Here is a 21,490-nt window from a genome sequence, read left to right as displayed (position 1 = left end):
CTGATATCTGTACTATATCTATCACCCCTCAATTTAAAGCTATGCCCCCTCGTACTCGCCGTCACCATACTTGGAAAAAGGCTCTCCCTGTCCACCCTATCTAGCCCTCTGATTATCTTATATGTCTCTATTAAGTCATCTCTCAACCTCCTTCTCTACTGAAAACAGCCTCAAGACCCTCAGCCTTTCCTCGTAAGGCCTTCCCTCCATACCAGGCAACATCCTAGTAAATCTCCTCTGCACCCTTTCCAAAGCTTCCATATCCTTCTTATAATGCGGTGATCAGAACTGTTCACAATACTCCAAGTGTGGCTGCACCAGAGTTTTGTACAGCTGCAGCATAACCTTATGGTTCCGGAACTCGATCCTTCTACTCATAAAAGCTAAAACACTGTATGCATTCTTAACAACCCTGTCAACTTGGGTGGCAACTTTCAAGGATCTGTGTACATGGACACCGAGATCTCTCTGCTCATCTACACTACCAAGAATCTTACCATTAGCCCAGAACTTTGCATTCCAGTTACTCCGACCAAAGTGAATCACCTCATACTTGTCCCCATTAAACTCCATTTGCCACCTCTCAGCCCAGCTCTGCAGCTTATCAGTGTCGCTCTGTAACCTACAACATCCTTCATCACTATCCACAACTCCACTGTCCTCAGTGTCGTCTGCAAATTTACTAACCCACCCTTCTACGCCCTCATCCAGGTAGTGTCTAAAAATGACGAACAGCAGTGGATCCAACACCGACCCTTGCGGTACACCACTAGTAACTGCACTCCAGGATGAACATTTCCCATCAACCACCAGCCTCCGTCTTCTTTCAGCAAGCCAATTACTGATCCAAACTGCTATATCTCACACACTCCCATTCCTCCGCATTTTGTACAATAGTCTACTGTGGGGAACCTTATCGAACGCCTTACTGAAATCCATATAGACCACATCAACCGGTTTACTCGCATCTACCTGTTTTTGTCATCTTCTCAAAGAACTCAATAAGGTTTGTGAGGCACGACCTACCCTTCACAAAACCGTGCTGACTATCTCTAATCAAATTATTCTTTTCTAGATGATTATAAATCCTATCTCTTATAACCTTTTCAAACACTTTATCAACAACTGAAGTAAGGCTCACTGGTCCATAATTACCAGGATTGTCTCTACTCCCCTTCTTAACAGCTGAATGACATTTGCTATCCTCCAGTCTTCTGGCACTATTCCTGTAGACAATGACTATTTAAAGATCAATGCCAAAGGCTTGGCAATCTCCTCCATGGCTTCCCAGAGGATCCTAGGATAAATCCCATCCGGCCCAGGGGACTTACCTGTTTTCACACTCTGCAGGATTTCTAATACCTCCTCCTTGTGAACCTCCATCTCACCAAGTCTAGTAGCCTGTATCTCTGTATTCTCCTTGACAACATTGTCGTTTTCTAGAGTGAATACCGTCGAAAAATATTCATTTAGTGCTTCTCCTATCTCCTCTGACTCCACACACAACTTTCCACGACTATCCTTGATTGGCCTTAATCTTATTCTTGTCATTCTTTTATTCCTTAAAAACCTTTAGAAAGCCTTAGGGTTTACCCTGATCCTATCCGCCAACAACTTCTCATGTCTCCTCCTGGCTATTCTGAGCTCTCTCTTTAGGTCTTTCCTGGCTACCTTGTAACCGTCAAGCACCCGGAGCCTTCACATCTCATCCTAACATAAGCCTTCTTCTTCCTCTTGACCAGATATTCCACTTCCTTTGTAAACCACGGCTCCCACAGTCTACAGCTTCCTCCCTGCCTGACAGGTACATACTTATCTAGGACACACAGGAGCTTTTCCTTGAATAAGCTCCACATTTCTAATGTTCCCATCCCCTGCAGTTTCCTTCCCCATTCTAGGCTTCCTAAATCTTGCCTAATTGCTTCATAATTGCCTTTTCACCAGCTGTAACTCTTGCCCAGTGGTATACACCTATTCCTTTCTATCACTAAAATAAACATAACAGAATTGTGATCACTATCACCAAAGTGCTCACCTACTTCCAAGTTTAACACCTGGCCGGGCTCATTACCCAGTACCAAATCTAATGTGGCTTCGCCCCTTGTTGGCCTGTCTACATACTGTGTCAGGAAGTTCTCCTACACACACTGGACAAAAACTGACCCATCTATAGTACTCGTTCTATAGCGTTCTCAGTCAATATTTGGAAAATTGAAGTCCCCCATGACAACTACCCTGTTTCTCTCACTCCTATCAAGAATCGTCTTTGCTATCCTTCCCTCTACATCTCTGGAACTATTCGGAGACCTATGGAAAACTCTCAACAGGGTGACCTCTCCTTTCCTGTTTCTAAACTCAGCCCATACTACCTCAGTTGAGGAGTCTCCAAACATCCTTTCTGCAACTGTAATACTGTCTTTGACCAACAATGCCACACCTCCCCCTCTTTTACCATCTTCGCTGTTCTCACTGAAACATCTAAATCCTGGGACCTGCAACAACCATTCCTGTCCCTGCTCTATCCATGTCTCTGAAATAGCCACAACATTGAAGTTCCAGGTACCTCCATTTGCCGAGAGGTGCGAGGGAGGAGTGAAGGACTTCTGGGAAGTCATATATTTGTGTGGTTGCGTTACCAAAACACTACTTGGGTAATGTGTCCCACCCACCCTCCTCCTCTAACCAAAATTAAGGTTCTGTGCGCCAGATTGGTAAGGTAACGAGTTTATTTTTTATTCCTTATTTTCCAACAGTCTCTTTGGGAATTTAGAATAGTGGGAGTGGAGGTTAGGGCAGATGAATGTTCCTCCTGCAGAATGTGGGAGGTAAGGGTCACCACTAGTGTCCCTGCTAACTACATCTGCAGGAAGTGCACCCAACTCCAGCTCCTCGAAAACCGCGTTAGGGAACTGGAGTTAGAGCTGGATGAACTTTGGATCATTCAGGAGGCAGATGGGGTTATTGAGAGGAGTTACAGGGAGGTAGTCACTCCTCAGGTACAAGAAAAAGGTTGATGGGTTACAGTTAGGGGACGGAAAGGGAACCGGCTAGCAGTGCAGGGATCCCCTGTGGCCATTCCCATCAACAATAAGTATACTGTTTTGGATACTGTTGGGGTGATGACTTACCAGGGAATGCAATGGGGCACAGGACTCTGACACAGTCTGTCCCTGCTGCTCAGAAGGGAAGGGAGAAGAGGAGCAGAGCAGTAGTCATTGGGGACTCCATAGTCAGGGGGACAGATAGGAAGTTCTGTGGTGAAGAGAAAGACTCACGGTTGGTGCGTTGCCTCCCAGGTGCCAGGGTTCATGATGTCTCTGATCGTGTTTTTGGGATCCTTAAGTGGGAGGGGAAGCAGCCCCAAATTGTGGTCCACATGGGCACCAACGACATAGGTAGGAAGAGAGATGGGGATTTAAGGCAGAAATTCAGGGAACTAGGATGGATGCTTAGAGCTAGGATGAACAGAGTTGTTGTCTCTGGTTTGTTGCCCGTGCCAAGTGCTAGTGAGGTGAGGAATAGGGGGAAGAGAGGAGTTGAACACGTGGCTACAGGGATGGTGCAGGAGGGAGGGTTTTGGATTCTTGGATAATTGGGGCTATTTTAGGGGTAGGTGGGACCTCTACAAGCAGGGTGGTTTCATCTGAACCAGAGGGGTACCAATATCTGGGGGGCGGGGTGGAATTCACTAAGGCTATTGGGGTGGATGGGAACCAAAATTGTAATTCGAGTATAGAAAAGGTTGAGAGTAGGGAGGTCTGAAATCAAGTTTCAGGGACGCAAGAGGGCATCGACAAGCAAGAAATTGGTTTGAAGTGTGTCTACTTCAACGCCAGAAGCATCCAGAATAAGGTGGGTGAACTTGCAGCATGGGTTGGTACCTGGGACTTCGATGTTGTGGCTATTTCAGAGACATGGATAGAGCAGGGACAGGAATGGTTGTTGCAGATTCCAGGATTTTCGATTATCACTCCATATATCTAGATTATTTTTGAATCAACTTATTTGGACATTCATAACACACCTGAGGCCATTACATCTTGAGGTGGGGCTTGAAACTGGACATTCTGGCCCAGAGGTAGAAACACTACCACTGTGCCATAAGAACCTGGGTCCCGTTTTATGTATTACTAATAAACTTGCTCGGACAGATTATGAAACACCACAACAGCAGGTGAGACCTGAGCCTAGGCTTGTGCATTCTCTGAGTAATTAGCTGTAGTCCACAACATACCTCTGTATTGAAGAGGGACAATTAGTGATTTAACTTGAGGGGCACCATTTTGCAACAGAAGCAGCTAAGGCAAGATTACAGGTTTTCATCTACCTGCGCCAGAATGGGAACTGAACCTGTGCTATTGGTGTTACTCTGAACAAAATTTGATCCTGCTGTTGTCAACAGCCTAAGCAACCAGGCCCAGCATAAACTGAACATGTTCTGCACAAAAGCACAAGACTTGATTGAATGCAAAAAGGCCAAGTTAACCACTGGTCACAAGCCTCCAAAGGTCAGCCCAGGTCAATTGCATATTGAACAGAGATAATCGACCTTAACAATAGGATAGGACTCAAAGCTCATCAAGAAGTACTCAGCCAAAACAATGGGAGAGAGATTATGCTTGTGTATCACCTCCTTTTCAGCCAGACCTCTTGGCACCATGGAACATCATATCTTGAAAAGGGAATGGATATAACTAGGATTACCTAGTCAAACCTCATTGGGTGCTGTGATCCTGTTACCCCATTGGCTGAAGCCAGACCACATTCTAGAAGGGCTCAGGAAGGAGGTATAAGAAAGGGGATTTGGCAGCCATTCTCTCAGCAAAGACTTGGTTGGTGAATGTTCTGTGTTAGACCTACCTTTATGCTAAGATGACCCTAAGACCTCCTGCCGATGGAACTCAGTGAATTGAATCCAGCAGCTTAATCAAGTTCACCAGAGCGGTAGTATGTATTTAGATTAGATTACATTACAGTGTGGAAACAGGCCTTTCGGCCCAACAAGTCCACACCGCCCCGCCGAAGCGCAACCCACCCATACCCCTACATCTACCCCTTACCTAACATTATGGGCGATGTAGCATGGCCAATTCACCTGACCTGCACATCTTTGGACTGTGAGAGGAAACTGGAGCACCCGGAGGAAACCCACGCAGACACGGGGAGAACGTACAAACTCCACACAGTCAGTCGCCTGAGGCAGGAATTGAACCCAGGTCTCTGGCGCTGTGAGGCAGCAGTGCTAACCACTGTGCCACCGTGCCGCCCACAAATGTTTTACAGGAGGCCTGATTTGGAAAAGAAGTTCATTAAATTGATCGTGTTAGAGTTGTTTCTTTTATTTGAGTGTTTTTATAAAACTAAGTTTGAATCACTGTCCTTTGCTTGTTTCATTCTATAACAGCGCCTGGGGAAAGACATTTTTTGAGTGATAAAGTGGTCCATGTCTTTCACAGCCAACACGTCCCTGAGTTATAAGTTATGAGCAGAATTCTCAAATGTTGCCAGCATGCTGAGGGATTGCCTAGCAGGACAAATAATCCAAAATGTTAATAACAGGAGGTTGTGATCCTACAAATCAATAGAGACTGGAGCTAAAACCAGTTCCTTAGACCATCTGACCATGCTACTACACATGTGTATGGAATAGAGGTTTTGTAATCAACCTATTCAAATATTTTAATATACACCTCTAGGGTAAGTGGGACATGAATCAAGGGCTCCTGATGTACAGGTGGGGACACTACCAATGCACCACAAGAACCTTAATATGTGTGAAATATATTTCATTAAATCAATATCATGTACCTGTTTATGCGGACAAGATGGCATTAGTAAACCTGCAGAGTAAACAAATAATTAGTCAGTATATGGTACAATATATTTTCATAGGAGGGGAATTACCCGTTATTTGGAAAGAGCAAGTCTCAGTAGGGTAAAGGAACAAAGAAATGTTAAAGGATAAATATATCTATTACCAATAGATTCAGCACAGGCTAGCAAAACAATCTAAAAAATAATCTAAAACTGGGTTTTACTTTTGACAACTAGAATTGAAAACTAGGGAAATTTTGCTAATCCTGTTTGGTAGCTTTGTGAGACCAGTCTCAGAGTACTTCACTCTCGTTATGGAGATACTGAGATAGTGCAGCAAAAGCTTAGATGGGAAAAGAGCTCAAAATGAGTAAAGCATGCGTATCAGGAATGGCTGGCTGTCTTTTTACTCAGAAAGAAGCAGTTAAATGAGTCTCTTTAAAATGATCAAGGAATTGGTGAATATTTTCTCTTGCACTGAAAGACTTAAGTGGAGATTATTGATATAAGATTGTGACCAAAAGAAATCTAGTTGGGAGTTCAGGAAAGGAACTTCTTTCTCTCATCCACCATCCCAAAAATCAAAGTATGTGGAATCCATGATCGCTGGGAGTGGCTGGTGAATTATATAATTAAAAGGAAGCTTTACAAATGTATGAGAGGGGGGGCAATAGAAGTTAACAATGGTAGACTTAACTGAGGAAAGATAGGAAGAGACCCATATGGAGCATAGATGTAGACATAGACTGGTTTGCTCAAATAGTCTGTTTCTGAGCCATCTATCCTGCTTAGTCCTATGAAATCCTATGTAATGTTATACCAGCCAGTAGACTCTGGTCCATTTGCAAATCTCAGCACTCCACCAATTGGCATTCCACCTTGATAACTTTCTGTACTGCATCTAATGCATCTTTCCTCATGTCTTCCATGTAGATGTTAAAGAGAAATCGTGATTGTTGAACGATAACAGCTTCATCTCACCATACTTGATTATGCCATGTTCAGCCTTACTAAATAATGTTCTGATTAAAACAGAGCTTTGGCTATTCTTTTATCTCCCCAATCATTGCTGAAGGCCTCCATCTCTTTCAACAGCTTTTACCAGCTAATCTGATCAAAAAGCTTTTACACAATCCACAAAGGACGAGTAAACTTTTTGATGGTATTTTATGCCTGTTTTCACAGGACTCACGTCACTGCTACAGCTCCATTCATTCCACAAACATTCAAAAAGGTCCTATGATTATGACCAACAGCTGGAGGATGCTCCCTCACCATCTGTCATGACCATTAAATTCCATCCCATGAATTAAAAACACAGATTTTGAAAGAGAGAGTATCAGCAACACAGCACAGCAAAAGGTGCACAGCTGATCGATCCTTTTAGTGATTTTAAGCATGCTATTTATCATATAGTAATTAATACAAGTTTATTCATGTGTAGACATATTACTGTGTACCTTGATTTGCGTTGATAAACATCCTAACAGTTGTATTGATCAGAAGCCAAACTGATCTAGGCATATAAAAGCGATTGTTACAAGAACAGGTCAGAAGGTGGGCAGCCTGCAGTCAGGGTGAGATGGAATTGTCTCCACTTGCCCTGACATGGGATGTAACGCCAAAATGCTCAAGAGGTTTGGCATAATCAAAGCCAAAAAAATTCATTTTGATCAGCTTCGCTCCCTCCACCACAGAGTGGTGGCAGTATTCACTACTATAGAGAAGATGCAATGCAGCGACTTGCCAGATTTCCTTGGAGAGAACAGTACTGATCCACAATCTCTACCAATTGGAAGGATAAGGGAAGCTGAAAAAAATGCAAATGGCATGACCTACTAGTTTCACTCCAAACCACGCATGGTCTTCATTTGGAAATAAATTACTATTCCCTCAATGTTACATGCTCAAAATGCTTGAATTTCTTTCATAACTCTAGTATGAATATACTTACTATAGACTGCGCTAGTGCAAGAAAAGGACACACCATTCCTTCACGAGGACAGTTACTAACAAGCCAAAATTGTTGCCCTTGCCAGCAATGTTCACCATGGAAGATTTAAAAAAAACTTTAAGTAAACTGAATTTGTTGGAATTGCAGTCACCATTATTTCATCACGGATAATTGGCAATGTTGTCAAGCAACGTTATCAGAAAAATATTTTCAGCTATTATATTGTAAAACAAATTTAAAAGAAACAGAAAGCATTCAGTTTGGAGACACATTTCAACTGTAGTAGATTATAGAACATAAGGTAACATGTGAAACCTCTTCTATTTAGGTTAGGATCCCAGCTGATGTTATTACTGGGCAAGTCTGATTCCAGCCTGAAATCTGGTTTGATAGATCATGTTATAATTGGTTTTGGTTTTGACGAAGTGGTTTCACTTGTGACGATGCTGCTTATTTAACAAGGTTATGTTGTCCTTGTTTTTTTCAGAGAGGTCGTGATTGAGACAGATTCTGAAAAGTCTAAGGTTGAAGGGTTTTAGGGCCAATTTGTTTATAGCTAATGGATACTGCCTCAAGCAAAAGGCTTTTAAATTTAAATAAAACTTATACAATGAAGGGGGAGTGGCCAGCTATCTCAACTCAGTTTTTCTTTGGTCTGGCTATTCACTGAAAACAGCCTGGCAGTTGAAAAAGTTGCTGGACCCAAAGAAGCAGGTCGAGGCTGGTACTCCCCCTCTGACATCTCTCCTGTAAGATCCTGTGTTTGATTTTTACCTTCAGTGCCAAGGGGTATTTATGGAGATTGTTGCAAGTATGGGGAACAGCATCATTAAGTTGGGATAATCTGCTGGGTTTTCAGATAGGTTACGTTATTTGGTATTCTGTTCTCTTTTGTTTGGGTTTCATTTGGTAATCTTGTAAATAAAATCTGTTCTGTTTAAAACTAAGATGCATTCCTCCACTGTGCACCTGCTTAAAACAACTAACAAAGTTTAGAGTCTGGGCTACTTTCTTGAAAAGTTTTGAGGGGGTCTGGCCTGGTCCATAACAGATTGGGGCTTTTTGCAGGATTTGTTCTATAGTTCCAAATGGGTATTAAGGTTGTTAGACTTGAAGGCAGCAAGTGATAGGTGTTAGTGCCTTTGGTTCTGGATGTTGAATTCAGTTGGTTCAAACAGTGCTAGGGATAGCAAGGCAGTTTCAATCACCGAGAGTTTTCTGGGGCTGGAAGAAGTGACGTTGGGAGTCTTACAAAAGGTAATTAAAGCCAAACTGCCGGAACTAGCAGTCAAGCTGGTGTTTGAGCTGCCTCCTTCTGTGAGGAAAGGAAAGGTAATTACAGCTATAGCTAAGCATTTAAATTTGCTGGAAATGCCATCAAAATTTTTAAAGATGGCTAAAATTCAATTGAAAATTAAGCAACTTGAGTCAGAGGCAAAAGACAAGGAAAGGGCAACAGAAACGAAACAGTTTGACTTGTGATTAAATGCAGAGGAAAGAAAAAAAGAATGAATTGCTTTAGCAGAACAAAAAGAAAGAGAGAGAGAAAGAGAGAGGGAAGAGAAAGAAAAGGAGAGAAAACTTCAGAAATTGGCACTTAGGCAGGGAAGTCAGCTTAAGAGGATGGAGATGAAGGCTGAAGGTGAGCTTAGTGAGGAAGAGAGTGAGGATGAGCAAACCCATGGTGGCCAAAGGCCTGGTGAGAATCTATTTAAATGTATTCAAGCATTTCCTAAATTTGATGAGAAGAATGTGGAAGCCTTTTTCATCTCATTTTAAAGGTGGCTGAACAAAAGCAGTAGCCAGTGACCACTTGGGTTTTGTTGGTCCAAACAAAACTTGTAGGTAAAACTAGTGAGGTATTCGCATCACTATCCAAGGAGGTATCTGAGGTGGTGCATATGAGGTGGTGAAGAAAGCCATCTTAAGTGCTTATAAGGTTATGCTACAAGCCTACAGACAACATTTCAGGAATTCAAGGAGGGACCCTGGTCAAACCTACATTTGAAAGGATCAAATAAAGTAATTTTGATAGGTGGATAAGGGCCTTAAATATAGAACAAACACATCATCATCTTAGAGAGACAATTATTTTATAAGAGTTCAAAAATACCTTTTTGAGTTAGTGAGAACCCACGTGGAAGAGCAGAGAGTTAAAACGGCAAGATCAGCAGCTGAAATGGCTGATGATTATGAGTTGGTCCATAAATCAAAGTTTGGCTTCCAAAATCAATGTCGATCCTTGAGGGATAGAAATTTGGGAAAAGAGAAATCCTCACATGGAAAGGGAAAGCTAGATCTCAGTGACGATCATAAAGATAACTTACCACAAGGGAAAAAGGTAACTCTTGAAGGGGAAAGGAAATTTATAAAACTCCAGCATTTTCACTGCAATAAAGTAGGCCACATGAAATCACAGTGTTGGTGGGTTAGGAAAAGCACTGGGGAGCCAAATGTAGGAAAGCAGGATAAGCTAGTGAATTTTGTTGGAATGGTAATGGAAAGCACAGTGGAGGCTAGAAAGGAACACCAGAATGTACAAACTTTTTAGAATCTGGTTAAGGAGAAAGTTCCAGATCTTAAATCATATATCTGCAATGGTAAAGTTTACTCACATAGGCCAGAAACAGCAGGCAAAGAGTTTACACTATTAAGAGACACAGGATCCTCTCAATCTGTGATGTTGAAAAATGAGGAGATATGTACCTTTGAAGGACCATTGCCAGAAAAGGTACTAGGAATGGGAATTCACAGTGAGATAAATAGCACTCACTGATGTAAAGTGAGATTAGAGTGTCCATTGAAATAGATATGGACTACCCACAGAGATACAATCTGATCAAGGGTCAAACTTCACATCAAAATTATTCAAGAAAGTTATGGATAGCTTAGAAATAAAACAATTCAAATCCACTACATACTATCCAGAGTCGTAGGGAATGTTAAAAAGGTGGCATCAGTCATTAAAGACCATGTTGAGGGCTAATAGTCAAGACTATCCAGATGATTGGGATAAGGGAATTCCATTTATACTTTTTGAGATCAGAGATCCATCAAATGAATAGACCAAATTCAGTCCATTTAAATAAGTTTTTAGGCATGAAGTGAGAAGACTGCTAACATTGATTAAGGAGTAATTGGTAAGTCAGAATTCAGAGATCACATATTTGGACTACATTTCAAATTTTAGGGAATGATTAAATAGAGTGGGGGAGTTAGCTAGACAACATTTAAAAATATCACAGCATACAGTGAAACAGGGAGCAGACAAGAAATCAAAAACTTGCAATTTTGTGATCAGAGGTAACATGGTGGTGTTACGTCCAGTGAAAGGTGAACTTTTAAAAGCAAGGTTTAGTGCACCCTGTCAAATTGAAAGGAAATTGAGTCAGGGAACTATTAAGGACTCTAAAAAGAAAGAAATCTCAGAGCGTGTCATGTGAATATGCTCAAAAGGTATTTTGACAGGCAAGGAAAGCCAAAAGAGAATGTGTTATTAGTTACAACACAGAGTGAAGAACAAAATTCAAAGGATTCTGAACTGGACGTTCCTCAAATTAAATTGAACAATGAGGAATTTTTCAAAAATTGGGATAAATTATGGAGTTATCTTCCAGAGGAAAATCAAAATGACCTTTCACATGGGTGATATGTGAAAATAAGCTGGGAAGTACTAACCTAATTATGCATGAGGTTGATATAGGACATGCTGTTCTGATTCAGCAACATCCTTACAGGCATAACCCTCTAAGGTTGCACAGGTTCAAAAGGAGATTGAACACATGCTCCAAGATAACATGATCAAAATGAGTTACAGTGACTGGAGCTCACCCACAGGAATGATACCAAAACCAGATGATACCCAACAGTTATGTGTGGACTGTCGCAAAGTCAATGCAGTTACGAAGACTGATGTAATCCAATTTCAAGTTTGGAAGACTGTGTTGAAAAGATGGAACATGTAACTTAAATGTCTAAGTTGCACTTGCTCAAAGGATACTGACAGGTACCTTTGTCAGAAAGAGCGAAGGTAATTTGTCTTTCGTAATGCCAAATGGACTCTATTGGTTTAAAGTCATGCCATTTGGTATGAAAAATGCACCAGCCATATTCCAGAGACTAATCAATAGGGCAATTGCTGGACTTTCCAACTGTGTTGTATGTCTAGGATGACCTGGTGACTTTTGGTCACATATGGAAGGAACATTTGCAACATTTATTAGACTTGTTCAATTGACTTTGGAAGGCTGGCTTGGTGTTAACCTTGCTAAATTTGAATTTGCCAAAGCCCATGTCACATTCCTGGATCATGTCACTGGTCATGGACAAATGACCCTGCAGGATGCAAAAACTAAGGTAATTGGGGAGTTTCCCATACCATTAACAAAAAGAGCTACACTACGGTTTGTAGAATCGAGTGGATTTTATCGAAAATTTGTACAAACTTTTAGCAGTGTGGCTGTTCCACTCACTGAATTGCTAAAGAAAGGAAAGATGTTTCTGTGAATAGTGGACTATCAGAAGGCTTTTGACAGCCTGAAAGCTGTGTTAACCATTGCCCCAGTATTGGCCACACCCAATTACGCAAAGCCATTCATGTTGGCTATCGATGCAAGCAATGTGGGTGTCGGTGCTGCGCTCTTGAGGAAGACGATGAGAAGATAAAAAGGCCTATTGGGTATTTCTCCAGGAAACTGAACGTTCATCAGCAGAAATATTCGATGGTTGACAAGGAGACTGAGCTTAGTGTTGGCTTTACATTGTTTATGTTACCAGTAACATATTTGAGACTACCATATACACTCAAAATAACCTATTGAGATTTGTGGAGAAATTTAAGGTCAAAAATGTCCAACTGTTTAGATGAATCTTATTGTTACAGCCACTCAGTTTGAAAATTGTGCATGTGGCAGGACAAGTAAACATGGTTGCCGATGCATTATTGAAACTTGGATGAGAAACTGAGGCATTCGGTGACAGGAGTAAAACAGACTCAAACAGAATGTAGTTGTGCATGTTTGCATGTTTATTATCAAATGTAATGTGTGTGTGCTGTAGGGTACCAACAGTTTCAAACTAAGGAGTTTTAAAATGAAGCCATCTTTGGGTATTGATGGTGCATTGCTTTTTAGGGGGTGGGAGAGGTGTGACAATACTGCTCTTTTCACAAGGTTATGTTGTCCTTGGTGTTTTTCAGAGAGGTTGTTAGTGACACAGATTCCGAAAAGTCCAAGTTGAAGGGTTTTAGGGCCAATTTGCTTATAGCTAGCAGATACTGCCTCAAGAAAAAGGCTTTTCAGTTAAAAAGAAACACTTGTAAAATGAAGGGAGAGAGGCCAGCTATCTCAGTTCAGTTTTTCTTTGGTCTGGCTATTCACTGAAGGCAGTCAGACAGTTGAAAAATCTGCTGGACCCAAAGAAGCATGTCCGGGATGGTACTCTCTCTCTTACACTTCTCCTGTAATAACCAGTGTTTGATTTTATCTTTCATGCCAAGGGGTGTTTATGGGGATTGTTGCAAGTATTGGGAATAGCGTCATTAAGTTGGGATAATCTGGTGAGTTTTCAGATAGATTAAGTTATTCTGTTCTCTTTTGTTTGTGTTTCATTCAGTAATCTTGTAAATAAATTCTGTTTCATTTAAAACTAAGTGGTTTGACCAGCTGCATTTGTCCTGAAATAATCCACTGTACACCTGCTTAAAACAACTAGCAAAGTTAGAGTCTGGGCTCCTTCCTTAAAATGTTTTGAGGGGGTCTGGTCTGGTCCATAAAACACTGAAAAATGGAGTGCTTCAGTCTTTTATGTACATAAAATAAAAGTCTATGAATAAAAGAAATGAAGGAAAATTAAATAAACCAAATCATCTATTTATGTCACAAATACAAAAAACATCACAGTAAAGTCTTAATCTCATCAAAACATTAAATTTTAAATTGATAAGAAGGAAAACAGATTATGTATAGTACTTCAACCATATCCCCGGTACAGTTCTCAAAATACCACTCATACCAAAGACTATCTAAAATCTAGGTAGGCTTAACTCACTTCTGACTTCAACATTTGGACTGGAACTGCACGTATGCTCTTCCTGAAGCTATCATACACGAGATTCAAGCTACCCAGCTTTAGGTTAACTTCAGAGTTTTATTTCAACACCTCTGGTCATGGAATAACATTAATTCTCCATTTGAATGTAACCTAGTTCACTATATCATAGAATTCATACAGTGCAGTAAACACTTGTACAGTGTAGAAAGAGGCCATTCAGCCCACTGAGTGCACCCCAACCCTTCAAATAGCATCCCATGTAAACCCATAACCTACTATTTACTATGGCCAACCCACCTAACCTTCACACCTTTGGATTGGAAACTGGACACAGGGAGAACAAACTCCATGTAATTGCCCAAGTTTACAATCAAACCCTGGTCCTTAGTACTGAGGCAGCAGTGCTAACCACTGAGCCATTATGCCACCCAATTGATATCCTTCCCTTATCAGGAGCATGGATCTGTGTAGCTATTCTATTCCAAGGACATCAAGGGCTGCCCAAAGTAAAACTAAACTCCCCAAATTTCCCTTAAGTTTAAAAGTGTGAACAAGTTCATGAACTCTAACAAACATAGAAGACTATTATTTTCCTAGCTGGGTCAGAAAAAAATGCCCATCCGTGATTCACAAAACCCATTCACTCTGAAGCCACAGCTCAAAAACTATTTTTAAAAATCATCATGGCTATAGAAATATTTACAAGTTAATTATTAAATTTCAGACACAAAAAACTCATTAGTTATTCACACAAAATCTAAATCTATAATAAATATTAAAAGGAGGGAAGTCTTACTGTAACTGTACAAGATGTTGGTAAGACCTCATTTGGATACTGTGAGCAGGTCTGGTCTCCTTATTTAAGGAAAGACATCATTTCATTGCAAGCACTTCAGAGAAGCTTCACTAAAATGATCCCTAGCTTAAAGATATCATTTTATGAGCCAAGTCTAAAGCAGATGGGATTCTGGATTAGTGGTGCTGGAAGAACACAGCAGTTCAGGCAGCATCCAAGGAGCAGTGAAATCGACGTTTCGGGCAAAAGCCCTTCATCAGGAATAAAGGCAGTGAGCCTGAAGCGTGGAGAGATAAGCTAGAGGAGGGTGGGGGTGGGGAGAAAGTAGCATAGAGTACAATGGGTGAGTGGGGGAGGAGATGAAGGTGATAGGTCAGGGAGGAGAGGGTGGAGTGGATAGGTGGAAAAGGAGATAGACAGGTAGGACAAGTCCGGACAAGTCATGGGGACAGTGCTGAGCTGGAAGTTTGGAACTAGGGTGAGGTGGAGGAAGGGGAAATGAGGAAACTGTTGAAGTCCACATTGATGCCCTGGGGTTGAAGTGTGCCGAGGCGAAAGATGAGGCGTTCTTCCTCCAGGCATCTGGTGGTGAGGGAGCGGCGGTGAAAGAGGCCCAGGACCTCCATGTCCATGTCCTCGGCAGAGTGGGAGGGGGAGTTGAAATGTTGGGCCACAGGGCGGTGTGGTTGATCGGTGCGGGTGTCCCGGAGATGTTCCCTAAAGCGCTCTGCTAGGAGGCGCCCAGTCTCCCCAATGTAGAGGAGACCGCATCAGGAGCAACGGATACAATAAATGACATTAGTGGATGTGCAGGTAAAACTTTGATGGATATGGAAGGCTCCTTTAGGGCCTTGGATAGAGGTGAGGGAGAAGGTATGGGCACAGGTTTTACAGTTCCTGCGGTGGCAAGGGAATGTGCCAGGATGGGACGGTGGGTTGTAGGGGTCGTGGACCTGACCAGGTAGTCACAGAGGGAACGGTCTTTGCAGAAGGCGGAAATATATCCCTGGTGGTGGGGTCTGTTTGGAGGTGGCGGAAATGTTGGCGGATGATTTGGTTTATGCGAAGGTTAGTAGGGTGGAAGGTGAGCACCAGGGGTGTTCTGTCCTTGTTACGGTTGGAAGGGTGGGGTCTGAGGGCGGAGGTGTGGGATGTGGACGAGATGTGTTGGAGGGCATCTTTAACCACGTGGGAAGGAGGCCATCTGGTGCGTTCTGTGGTGGAACTAGTCCTCCTGGGAGCAGATACAGCAGAGGTGGAGGAATTGGGAATACGAATGATGGGACTCTATTCACTGGAGTTTAGAAGAATGAGAGAGGATCTCATTGGAACATACAGAATTCTTAAGGGCCTTGGCAGGGTAAATGCTGAGGAAATGCTTCCCCTCATGGGAGGGTCTAGGACTACAGCCCAAAGTCTCAGAATGAAGGGTCGCCAATTTTAGACTTAAGTTGAGGAAGAATTTCCTGTTTCAGAAGGTTGAGAGTCTTTGCAACTCCTTGCCCCAGAGGCCTTTGGGTGAAGACTCCTGTATATTTAAGGCTGAGACAGATAGATTAATGATCAATAAGAGAAACAAGGCTTATGGGGAAAGGATATGAGCATGTCAGATCAGCTATGACCCTATAGAATGGCAAAGTAGGATCGAGGTGACAAACAGGCCATCCTGCTCCTATTTCATGTTGTTTTTGTGCTCTTAAGATATGTATTATATTTATAAAATAAATCCCACAGATGCAACACAATGATATTGGTTCGGGCAGAGGATGGAGTATGGTGTGTAGTCCTGGTCACCACACGATCAGAAGGACATAATTGCACTGAAAAGGGTGTAGAGGAGGTTCACCAGGATGTTGCCTGGGAATGCAATCTCAGTTAGAAGGAGAGACTGGATAGATGGGTTTGATTTCCTTGGAGCAGAAGAGGCTGAAATAAGAAGGGGATCTGTTTGAGGATGCACAAAATGATGCAAGGTATAGGCAGTGGATTGTGAGAATCTTCTCCCCGTGGCAGACCAGAGGGTATAAGCTTAATATGAGGAGCAAGTGGTTTAGAAGAGATGTGAGAGAGCATCTTTTTACCCAGAGGGTGGTAGAAATATGGAACATGCTGCCTGAGAGGGTGGTGGAAGGAGATACCCTCAACTTTGATGAAGCGTCTAAATGAGCACTTAAAACCCTGGGCATAGGCTCTGAACTAAGTGTAAGTAAATGGAGTTTGCATAGTTTGGTGTTTGTTGGTCAGCTTAAACATGGTGGGCTGAAGGGCCTGTTTCTGTGCTTGGAGTTATGTCAGAAAATATACTCCCTCCCCACATATTCTACAGCAGTTCTCAGGTGTTTGAAATCCAACTAAGCAAACGGAAATGGAACTGCACAGTTATTGAGATTAACAGATTAGTTTGTCATTAGGCAGAAAGAAACGCTAAAAATTTACATAAGGTGTTTATCCAAGAAAGGCCTCATCCTATTTCCAGGTTGAGAAAGCAAGCAATGTGATTTGTTTTATTTCTCCAGCCAACCATTCTTTTCCTTCACTAAGCAAGATTGTTTGTTTAGTGCCAATTTGTGCATACTAGTGAGGCAGTGGAAAGACACTTTTACTTTTTAATCAAGCATTTTCCTATTCCTTATTTGGTTTTAAAAATGAAGTTTAAAAACAAACTTGCACAGAATTCACCTACTGAGATTGCATCATGGAAATTCAGGCCCAAGATGTCTATTTGCTTTTTTCCTCCAAAAGTGATTGTGTTATCAAATTGCACACTTGCAATGATCAGAGCTCCTAGTCAATGTGCAACATTGGCAAAATGCCCTGTAATATTTAAATATAAGCATGACAAAAGGTAATAGCATTGAGCAACATGCATGTGGCAATGTAGTACAACATTTTGAAGGCATTGTTTTATTTTGCTATATTAGTTTACAATAGGCTAGCTGCAAATATTTGTTACACTTATAAAGCAGGAGAAAGCTAAATAATGACTGGAGTATTGAGCAAATTTTTGTGAGTAATTTGTACATTTGCCTGATGGTGCAGAATATGTGATCTTGGTTTTGCCATTTATTAAACATTTATCCTTGTTTACATCTCTGTGGTCTGCAGAGGCAGAAATGGGAAGAGATGTTTGAGAGTAGAGCTGATATTGTGACTTTCATACTATTACCATATATACAAAGAATCTACATCTGTGTTCTGCACTATTCTATAAATTAACTTAGAGTTTTCCAGAAAATAGGAAATTGTTGAATTAAGAATGATTTGTTACTTTGTTTGTTTCTTACTATTTTACTTGGGAAGGCCTTGCACTGGAGTCCTGGAGATCTGATCAATCAGACCATAAGACCATAAGACATAGGAGTAGAAGTAAGGCCATTCAGCCCATTGAGTCCACTCCGCCATTTAAACATGGCTGATGGGCATTTCAACTCCACTTACCCACATTCTTCCCGTAGCCCTTAATTCCTTGTGACATCAAGAATTTATCAATCTCTGCCTTGAAGACATTTAGCGTCCCAGCCTCCACTGCACTCCGCGGCAATGAATTCCACAGGCCTGGCACTCTGGCTGAAGAAATGTCCCCGCATTTCTGGTCTGAATTTACCCCCTCTAATTCTAAGGCTGTGCCCATGGGTCCTAGTCTCCCTGTCTAACAGAAACGATTTCTTAGTGTCCACCCTTTCCAAACCATGTATTATCTTGTAAGTTTCTATTAGATCTCCCCTTAACCTTCTAAATTCCAATGAGTATAATCCCAGGATCCTCAGTCGTTCCTCGTATGTTAGACCTACCATTCCAGGGATCATCCGTGTGAATCTCCGCTGGACACGCTCCAGTGCCAGTATGTCCTTCCTGAGGTATGGGGCCCAAAACTGGACACAGTATTCCAACTGGGGCCTAACCAGAGCTTTATAAAGTCTCAGTAGCACATCGCTGCTTTTATATTCCAACCCTCTTGAGATAAATGACAACATTGCATTCGCTTTCTTAATCACGGATTCAACCTGCATGTTTACCTTTAGAGAATCCTCAACTAGCACTCCCAGATCCCTTTGTACTTTGGCTTTATGAATTTTCTTACCATTTAGAAAGTAGTCTGTGCTTTTATTCTTTTTGCCAAAGTGCAAGACCTCACATTTGCTCACATTGAACATCAGCCATTTCCTGGACCACACTCCCAAACTGTCTAGATCCTTCTGCAGCCTTCCCACTTCCTCAGTACTACCTGCCTGTCCACCTATCTTCGTCTCATCGGCAAACTTCGCTAGAGTGCCCCCAGTCCCTTCGTCCAGATCATTAATATATTAACGTGAACAGCTGCGGCCCCAACACTCAACCTTGCGGGACACCGCTCGTCACTGGCTGCCATTCCGAAAAAGAACCTCTTATCCCAACTCTCTGCCTTCTGTCAGACAGCCAATCCTCAATCCATACCAGTAGCTCACCTCGAACACCATGGGCCCTCACCTTACTCAGCAGCCTCCCGTGTGGCACCTTATCAAAGGCCTTTTGGAATCTAGATAGTCCACATCCACTGCGTTTCCCTGGTCTAACCTACTTATCACCTCTTCAAAGAATTCTAACAGGTTTGTCAGGCACGACCTCCCCTTACTAAATCCATGTTGACTTGTTCTAATCTGACCCTGCTCTTCCAAGAATTTAGGAACCTCATCCTTAATGATGGATTCTAGGATTTTACCAACAACTGAGGTTCGGCTAATTGGCCTATAATTTTCCATCTTTTGTCTTGATCCTTTCTTGAACAATGTGGTTACAACAGCGGTCTTCCAATCATCCTGGACTTTCCCTGACTCCAGTGACTTTAGAAAGATCTCAACCAATGCCTCCGCTATTTCCTCATCCACCTCCCTCAGAACCCTAGGATGTCGCCCATCGGGGCCAGGAGATTTGTCAATTTTAAGACCTTTTAGCTTTTCTAGCACTTTCTCTTTTGTAGTGGCAACCATACTCAACTCAGCCCCCTGACTCCCTTTAATTGTTGGGATATTACTCATGTCTTCCACTGTGAAGACTGATGCAAAGTACTTATTAAGTTCTCCAGCTTTTCCCTTATCTCCCATCACTAGGCTTCCAGCATCAGTTTGATCTGGCCCAATGTTTACTCTTGCCTGCCGTTTGTTTCTTATGTATTGAAAGAAACTTTTACTATTGTTTCTAATATTACTGGCTAGCCTACCTTCATATTTGATCCTCTCCTTCCTTATTTCTCTCTTTGTTATCCTCTGTTTTTGTAGCCTTTCCAATCTTCTGATTTCCCAGTGCTCTTGGCCACTTTATAGGATCTCTCTTCTTCTTTGATACATTTCCTGACTTCCTTTGTCAGCCATGGCTGTCTAATCCCTCCCCGGATAATCTTTCTCTTCTTGGGGATGAACCTCTGTACAGTGTCCTCAATTATACCCACAAACCCCTGCCATTGTTGCTCTACTGTCTTCTCTGCTAGGCTCTGCTTCCAGTTGATTTTCATCAGTTCCTCTCTCATGCCCTCATAATTACCTTTATTTAACTGTAACACCATTACATCCAATTTTGCCTTCTCTCTTTCAAACTCCAGACGGAACTCTACCATATTATGATCACTGCTTCCTAAGGGTTCCCTTACTTTAAGATCTTTTATAAAGTCTGGTTCAGTACATAGCACTAGGTCCAAAATAGCCTGCTTCCTTGTGTGCTGCATGACAAGCTGTTCCAAAAATCCATCCTGTAAGCATTCCATGAATTCCCTTTCTTTGGATCCACTGGCAACATTATTTACCCAGTCCACCTGCATATTGATTCAGTGAACAGCAGTGAAACAAACGTATGCACATTATCTGATCATTTTCATATTACTTGTTTGTTTGTTTTTTTCTCAAATATGCAAATTGGCTGCCCGAATTTTCATCACAATAGTGAGTATAGCTCATAAAGTACTTCACCGGTTTATAAAGCAGTTTAGGGTGTCTTGAACTTGTGAAAGATGTTGCACGAAAGCAAATGTTTCCTTTTACTTCATCTAGTTTCGCTTAATTTTCCCTTTCATTTCTGCTTGTGACAGCAGCAAGGAGAGACTTGGCTCTTTTTCTGGAGGTATTTGACATTTTTTGTAGAGGTATTAGTTCAAATTAGGAACTCTGACTTATTTCACATGGATTTATGATTATGATTATTTTCACTAGTAAGAAGTAATATCTGGAAGATGTTGGTGAGGGGAAAACTTCATGGCTGCGTAATATATTTGTTGCAATGCTTCCAATGAAAATATTAAGAAAAATAATCACTTATGTATTTCTTTCTTGGACTGTACAGGTTCATGATTATTGGTCACAATGAGGAATATTCATAAAAATGATTTCCCTACAGATTAATGCTCTTCACAGGCAATTTCACTCAAACGCAAGGAAGTCCATTTGCCTTCGACTGCCTTTCATGGTATTTTGATGAATTGCAGTTTTTAATTTTGAATATAAATACCAATGAGCTGAAAAAGTGCCAGTTAAAGTTTTGTGGATATATCAATGATCATGAGCTACTTGCTGAGATATTATGGATGTTCATGTCCTTTGAGTCATGGAAACCCATTAAATTCCCTCTAGCATTCATGAATTATCTTGAGCGAATTCAGCTGGGCATCATAGAACCAACAGCCGCAAAGTTTATGTTTCACATTGCAGTGACATTCATGACTAACCTCACTACACCACAAGAAGAGTGGCCACCTCATTCACTAAACACAATCTTTTTAAAATATAAGATACACATATAGATCCAGGAACTTGGACTAAAAAATAGAACATTATGAAAGTAAAAAAGATAAGGCAGATTCATATATCACAAATAACATTTTACCACAACACTTTAGTATTTATTCCAGT

Source organism: Chiloscyllium punctatum, chromosome 9 (assembly GCF_047496795.1).
Source record: "Chiloscyllium punctatum isolate Juve2018m chromosome 9, sChiPun1.3, whole genome shotgun sequence".
NCBI classification, from domain to species: Eukaryota; Metazoa; Chordata; class Chondrichthyes; order Orectolobiformes; family Hemiscylliidae; genus Chiloscyllium; species Chiloscyllium punctatum.
This window is presented reverse-complemented; position numbering follows the sequence as displayed.